The sequence below is a fragment of the Polypterus senegalus genome, chromosome 7 (genome assembly GCF_016835505.1).
Source record: "Polypterus senegalus isolate Bchr_013 chromosome 7, ASM1683550v1, whole genome shotgun sequence".
Taxonomy (NCBI): domain Eukaryota; kingdom Metazoa; phylum Chordata; class Cladistia; order Polypteriformes; family Polypteridae; genus Polypterus; species Polypterus senegalus.
Window position 1 is genome coordinate 63,115,145 of NC_053160.1, and position 7,877 is coordinate 63,123,021.

At 41.1% G+C, this 7,877-nt stretch overlaps 1 long non-coding RNA gene across 1 annotated transcript; it reads right to left on the minus strand.

The window, feature by feature from the left end:
• Positions 1–1,377: 1,377 nt before the first annotated feature.
• Positions 1,378–6,205, minus strand: LOC120532147. The gene is made up of 3 exons (XR_005634220.1): positions 6,119–6,205; positions 4,647–4,712; positions 1,378–1,835 (listed from the first exon to the last, which is right to left on the minus strand). It is a non-coding gene; the product is annotated as an uncharacterized LOC120532147 (long non-coding RNA).
• Positions 6,206–7,877: the final 1,672 nt, after the last annotated feature.

Below are 7,877 nucleotides of genomic sequence, written 5' to 3' on the forward strand. Positions count from 1 at the left end.
CTGAGCTTTCAAGTTTCTCCAACACGCTATGTCACTCGATCGACTTCCTTTTGTTGATTTTCCACGGTTTAATTAAACAAATAGTATGTTTTTCCTTTGCCTCCACTTGGTATTCGCTGAAATTCTTATATTTTCCCCCGTGCTTTTCCCATTGTCTTTTCACAGAACGCTGAACTTAAGGGCTATTTATATTGATTTGCATATTCAAAAAGGTGTAATTCTGGGAGGAGTTGGGGTTAGTTTTTAGATTTATGTAGCTGAAGAATGTGGAAGTTGGAGTACGCACAGATTCCTGCATCTGGATTTTTCGGTGCGTAAGCACATTTCAGCTTTTGTGCTTACGCCATGTTATAGTGCGAATTCTACGCACAGCGTTATACATGAGGCCCCTGGTCTCTGGAGACCCGAGTCTCAGTCTGGCGAGGGAGCTGCACATAGCCAAGGGACGGAAGGCTGCCAGACCAGTGGAAGGTCAGCTGCATCTACGGATAGCTCAGCTCCCCTGTTGCAAGGCCTGTATGGGAGAATCAGGGGAGCCACCAGTTAAAAGAACGCACCGGGTTTTTAAAAAGGGACTGCTTCCGGCCTGTTGATTTTAACCTCGTTTAAATGGGACTATTTATTGGCAGTTTTAACCTCCACTCATTTCACATGTTTTTATGGATTATTTATTTATTGAAAATGTTTTGATGGAATGCACTATTTATTTGGACACTTTTGTTTTTGTTTGATTTAATAAAAGCACTGAACACTTTTACACCATCCCCTTGCTCCAAGTGTGTTTTGTCCCCATCTGCCAGTTCATCTGGTTATGTTTTCGATGGTATCAGGTTTGAGAGGCTCCCAAATGGGATGAAGGAGCATTGGAGCAGGACCCACACCGTCACAACCTGGCCTTGTATCCCAGCTCCTTCCTGTGTGGTTTTTGCATATTTTCCCCATGTCTGCGTGGGTTTCCTCCCAATGTCCAAAGATATGCAGGTTGGGTTAACTGGTGACGCTAAATTGGCCCTAGTTGTGTGTGTTTGTGGGTGTGGGTGTGTGTGTGTGTATGTTTGCTTGTTTGTGTGTTAGTATTGCAATGGTTTTTCACCCTGTACAGGGTTTGTTCTCAATGGCGTTCAGGTCAAACAGGTTAAAGAATTTAAATACCTTGGATCACTTGTCCGGAAGCAAAAAGTGGCAAGCACCACTGAAAACATCTGCCGGATTGGCCAAGCCACCATGGAATTGCATCTCACAATTAATGGTGAAAGAAAAGCATATGCATGTGACGATGCGGGTTCTGCTCCATGCTCCCATCTTCTATTCGGGAGCCCTTGAATCCTACACCGATGGTAATGTTACCGATGAGCTAGGCAGTGAGGCAACAACAAAGCAAGGGGATGATGTACAAAGTGCAATGTGCTTTTATTTAAAACAACAAAACAAAACAGTGTTCAAAGTTAAGTAAAGTGCAGTGGTTCAAAAAGTTCAATAAATAAATAATCCAATAAAAGCAGAAGTGAATCGTGGAGGTTAAAGTCAATAGAAAAAAACAACCTTTAAAACAACGAGGTTAAAACCATGCTGGAAGCTGTCCTTTTAAAAATTCGGTGCATCCTGTTTCTACTACTGGCGGCCCCCTACTTCTCCCGTCTGAACGTCTCAACAGGGGAGTCACCCTACATGCAGCTGACCTTCTCAACATCTATTTCTGCTGTCACGATTGCCTCACCGATCCTTGGCTCCAGTTGGCTCCTTCTGACAGCGACTTGAGAATTCCCCCGCGACCAAGGCCCAGTGAAACCCACAGCAGCATGCTGGCTCCGAGTTCACCACTGTCCAGCTGTTCTCTAGGGAAGAAAGAAAAAAGAAGAAGAAAAAGAAAGAAAAAGCTGGGATAGGCTCCAGCCCCTCAACCCACAAAACTGGGCTGGGTTAAGCGGGTTAGAAAATAACATGACATTTTAAATTTAATAACAGGAGGAAGAGCATGCCCTCTTGGGCTCAAACACATATAAACGTGCCTTTACAAGTGGCTTAATTAACTTAAACTATAAAGCCTGCCTTCATCATGTTTTAAGCTTGCTTCAGTGATGGGCCCCCATAACCTCAATGGTATGGTACTAGATCTGTGTCTTCCCTCTCTGTCAATAAAAAGTCAGAAGAGGTTCTCACTCTCACCTTCCCTCATCCAGACTGTTTGAGGGTGGAAAGCCACATTTACAGGCAAACCCAGGAGTACTTCCACAGTTGCATTTTTGTAACCAGAAAGCAGTTTGATGTCATTCAGAAGTCAATAAAATGATAACAGGTAGGAAATGGTGTAACTCATTATGGTTTGGCCCACACACCTTTAATGTCTTGCATTGTTTTTTGTGTTAGCACACTTCCAGCGATGCCACACCATCATGGGAGGTGAGCAATAGATGCCTTTCAGGCTAAATACCTGTTGATTTAACTTAATAAGACAGCCATTTGGTTTTAAACCTCTGTAGGAAAAATGTAAAAGTTGCTGAGGTTCATCCCCAGGAACTGCGAACTAGCAGACTGCCTCTGGCACGATCAAAAAAGGAACCTGTTACAACAGCGTGACATATTACCATGTCAGAAACCAACAACAAAAAAATCTCTTGGATTACTTCAAACTTTGCGACCCATGAGCTTTAAATCTATTATTTTCTTCCCTGCAGAATTACTTATTTTTTTTTAACAGTATGATTTTTAAATAGCCAAGTAAGATCAGGTTTATTGTTGTATAAGACCCTTTTATTTATCCCTTTTTCATGCAGCTGTTTCAGTTAATTGATTGAGTACATTTAGTTTAACATCATTCCCTGGGTTCATGTAAGTTTCCTCCAGGTGCTTTAGTGTTCTCACACAACACAAAGACATGCTCTTAGTGAGATTAGAGTTTTGAAATTGTTGCTGTGTGGGTGTGTGGTCTGTAAACAATTGGGGTCTTGTTCACAGAATACCAGCAAAATACGAAATTCCTGCTGGGACCTGTTCCATTAATGCTGCATGTCTGTTAGACATTTTCAATCTAGGGGCCTCAGGATCACAATTTGACCATTTCACGGTGCCAACAATGTATATTTTCTGCATTCTCCAAACTCTAAAGGAGTGAAATTTACTCCTTGCTGTAGAAAGTCTTCCCATTTAATTTCCCAAGTATTATTATTCTATGTGGATCCTTTCTCTGTAAAACATCAATTTTTCAACAATAATGTTTTTGGAAATGAATACAAAGAATGTATTTAACACCTGTCTATGTGGTAGGTTTAATTATAGGAAGATGTTGAATGAATGCAGGTAATAAGAGCAAAGACATACTTTACAATAATTACTAGATAAACAAAAAGGAGGTATTTTATGCTCAAACAAGTAAATTTTCTATACTGGAATATGAAACAGAACCCACCTGTGTTATGATTTTTGGGGTTTTAAGACATACAGAATATATTTTGGCACATATCTTGTAATTTTCTTTTCATTTAAAAGTTAGGTAATAATTTTAAATATCATTTTATTTTGTTTTTGCATTACTATTTTCTGTTCTATTGTGTTTTTCTGACTTAGTTGTGGTCATGCTGTTGTTGACATCAGCACACTGTCATTACTACGTCATGTTTAGAAGTTACATAGTACAGTGTGACATCATCAGGTCACCACTATTTAAGATGGTGGTGTGGTAAAGTAAGGTCCACAGATGGTTGGAAAGTTTTAAATAAATAAATAACGGCAACTCATGCATCTTCAGGTGGATTGTGGTAGCTTGGTCTGAGCGGCTTCTGCATGAGATGCGGAAGCAGACAGCCCTGCCCTTTGTGCACATGTGCAGGATTGTCCATGTCCCTCATTAGTGCTGGAGCTGTGATTCTCATAGCTGTACCTCTCCCCACTTTATAAAGGGGAGAGCAAGTGTTAGGAGAGGAGAAAGGAGACAGAAAGAATAATGGAGGTTAAAAAAAAGGAAGAGGAAAGAAAGTAAAGATGGGCAGAGAAGTGAGAGAGGCAGTGAATGGAGAGAAGCAGGCAGATGGGTTTGCAAAGGGTTGTTTCTGCTGAGTGACCAGGTAGCAGGAGCAGCCATAGTGCTCAGGGAGTGCTCTTGCCGGGTAGAGCCAGGATTCGGCAGCAATGGTAGTATGGCTGGGTGGAGCCAGAATTTGACAGGGGTAGGAGCGGAGCAAGGCTCAGAGTGGGCGCCTCATGGCTGCAGTGAGGATCTGGGACTGGAAGGGCTCAGAAGGTGTCTCAGTTTCGGAAAGGAACTTCAATAAGTGCAGGTGCAGAGTGTTTTGAACAATTCTCAGTTTAAATACAAGAATAGATTAAACTAATTAGTAAATATAAAACTGATATACATTTAAATACAGATTTGTTAAACCACACAGAGAAGAAGGTAGAAACTGATTATACATTAATGAAAACCAAAAATATCTTCCTATTAAGTAATTGATGAACTATGGCCAGTTGACAATGGTGAAGATTATAATTGTAAAATAGAAGATCGAAAATAAATTCAACATCCTGGAGACCTCGGCCAACTTTCCAACTACCTGCTCTTGCATTTTCTATAGTGGAGTCTGTGTTGGCCATCCACTCTGATGAATGGAAAGATTATCTCTTTCCATTCAATGATTCCAATGCTGTTTTACCTGAGATGACTTTTCCATATGTAGGAGGGCGGTCTGGCAGTAGACCATTGGCACAAAGTGCCACATCTAGGTACCAAGAAAAGAAACAGAATAGAGGCGGGTTAAAAATATTGTGATACTTCTATATCTGTACTATGACTAACAAACAAACAATGGTTATTTCATTTTGAACTTTGGTGGATAGAAATTTGTACGGAAACCAGGAAATCAATTATAATATAGTATAGACTGATGCTTATGTGAAGGAGTGTCATGTAAATTGCTTCAGTTAAAAAAATCCAATGATTCATGTTTTGGACCCACTTAATTCAGTACTGGGTTTTGGGAGGCTAGAACCCATCCCTGTAGCACTGAGAATCAACCAACAAGGCATGGCATGTAATGGACACCTTCCCTTATTTTCTCCAAACACTGGGATTTCTTCCACATACCAAAGACATACAAGTTAAGCTGAATGGAATCTCAGTTAGTACTTGGTGTGTGTGTGTCTGCATGTGTCGGAGGGAGTGTGGCTTCAGAGAGTTGCTCCCTGCTTAATGCTGCTGGTATAATCTATGGTTCCCTGCGACCATGCAGTTAGATTAAACATGTTCAGTAAATGGATGATGGATGAGTACTAAAAAAATTCCAAAATCTGCACTTCCAAACTGATTCTTTCTGTGTGAAAAGGAAAAATTAATTGTTTAATACTGTAGGCTGAGGCCTATTAAAGTATATTACTGCCTTGTAGCGAATGCTATTGGGGTAGATCCTAGCCTTCTTTGTCCTGAAATGGAATAAGATGATAAATTAGTAGATACTGTATATGGATGAATTATTTTACTTATAATAAAAGAACATATAGAAAAAATGCCTTGTAAACACAGAGAGTATGGAGTCAGTAATTAAAGCAGAAAAGACATGCAGACTCTAAATAGAAAAACACTCTCACCTAGTAACACAGTCTGCCTTTCTCTTAGAAAACCAAACCAACAGAAGAAGACACCACATTAAATTATTCTAGTGAGCAAGGTACCTAGACTAATGGGACCTGCAGCTCCACGTGTCTTTGTCATTATGGCTAAGTCCTTTCTAATTGAGTATTACTTCTAAATGTTGTTTTAACATCTTTGGAGAGTGACTCATAAAGTAAAACATTTTTTATATTATGCCCAGGAACACAATGTGTTTGTTAGAATGTTATCCCTTTAATGACTCTGTTTACTCGATTTCACCAATAACATGTCATTGAAGATACCACAGACTTGGGAGGAGTCCTCCAAGGCAGACTGCTCCATGGATTTCATTCTGCTCTGCCACCCCATTACAAAAAAGCAGACATATTTACAATGACAGAATGAAATAAATGCTCTCCACCTACAATGAAAACCCACATTGGAAACCACTTCCCCATTCCATGTTGTGTTCTGTTACAAAAATAGATAGGTGACTAAAATTTATTAACTTTTGCATAACAAATAAACAAAACCTACTTTAGTAACTTCTTCACTTGATAAGGTGTTCAAGTCTGGAACTAATTCTGACCTTGTGCCTGATGCTGGCTGGATAGGCTTCAGATACTCTGTACAGAATGAAACATAATAAGAAATGGGGTATATGCACTTATTCTGGCCAGGACTCGGTAGAGTCACTGACTAGTCTTGACTTAACCGAATTAAAGACTCCAATTGACCTATGGAAGGAAATCACAGGGAATCACACGAACAATATAGCAAACATCACACTGAAGACAGTACACATAGAAAACAAATGTTTCTGTGAGCCAGCTATATACGATGCTCCTTGTGAGGTATTGTTTCGTTTTGTTCTTTGTTATTTGACTGCAAAGACTGGGTTTACCATATGTCTGGGTTTCCCTGGACATGTCCTCTGCTTATGTGTTTGTCTGGGTGGTTTTTACAAAACTATCGTTTTGTCCGAGTTCTTCACACTGCAGCCCATCATTCCCAATCTAGTTTACTTCTTTCCATTTCACGTGTGTTTCTTTTAAATTTTACCTACTGAATAATTCTTAACAAACATCAGTTAAATCCTCGAAGGTTATGCTTCAGGTTGGTGGATCTCAAAAGGTTTACAGCAGCAGGCCAAAATCATCAAAATAGGAAATGATGATATTGACCAGTTGTGTTATGTTCTATCTGAGATGGAGAGTCATAAACTGGTGATTTTATCTGCCTATGCTTATACTCGTTACTGTTCTTTGTATTTTTCAGATCCAGCCAGTTGTTCTTAAATTCAATGACTATAAGCTATGAGGTGTCACCTACAGCACGGCTGTGCTCGGGTCCTAATTTGGGATCCTGAGGTGGTTCATCGTGTAGTGGGCGGGGCAATGTTCTGTATCAGTGCATGCTTCCATCCTCCTCCTCCTTCTTCTCCTCCTATAAGCTGTTAGTCAGAATTGACGCTAAAGCAGTAAATAATCGCCTATTAGGGAAAATACTAAGTAAATTTCCTTGCCCAGACATTTAACCCCATACACTAGTGATCTAACATCAAGAGATTCTCCAAATAACCCCCTGTGAAGGTTAGGGTGTGCCTCAGAACCCCAAACCCCAAACACAAACACACAAAATACTTTGTGCAAACAGTTAAGTACTGTGTTTCTCTTCTTCCTTCCCTTTCTTTCTCTCTCCCTCTCTCTCCACCACACTCCTCTAATCGAGTGTTGCCCATCTCCGCTCCCAGAGCAGACACACCAGGATAAGGTATTATGGTCATTTTTATTGAGGACCCAGGTGTCAGGGCTTCACCTGTTGGAAGCACTTCTGGGTAGTTCAGAAGTCCCAAATAGTCGGGAGTGTAATTCCCTGCAATGCCCTCTTGCAGTGCCCTCACACCCCAGTAGGGCTGCACTACCAGACTACAATTCCCTGCTGGTGCCTGAATGTGCATCAATATCCAGGACTGCTGCCATCTAGCATCCTGGGAGAATAAATAACCCCTAGAGACCTTCTTTCACTGTCCTTCCCATTTATCCTTCCCAGGAAAGGTATTGTAAGAACGGTACACCCGGTTTGGGATGCTTGCCCATTCGCCTGGGGCTTCCTGTCCGGGCAAGGAAACATCTTCTCTCGTAGCCGTCCATCCACCCACCTGGGACCTCCTGTTCGGGTGAGGAACCTTCCTCTGTCTCAGTCAGGTTACCTGTCCATCCACCTGAGACCTCCCGTGTGGGCAAGGAACCGTCCCATCTCCTGGGCAAGATGCCCATCCATCCCGTATAGTACT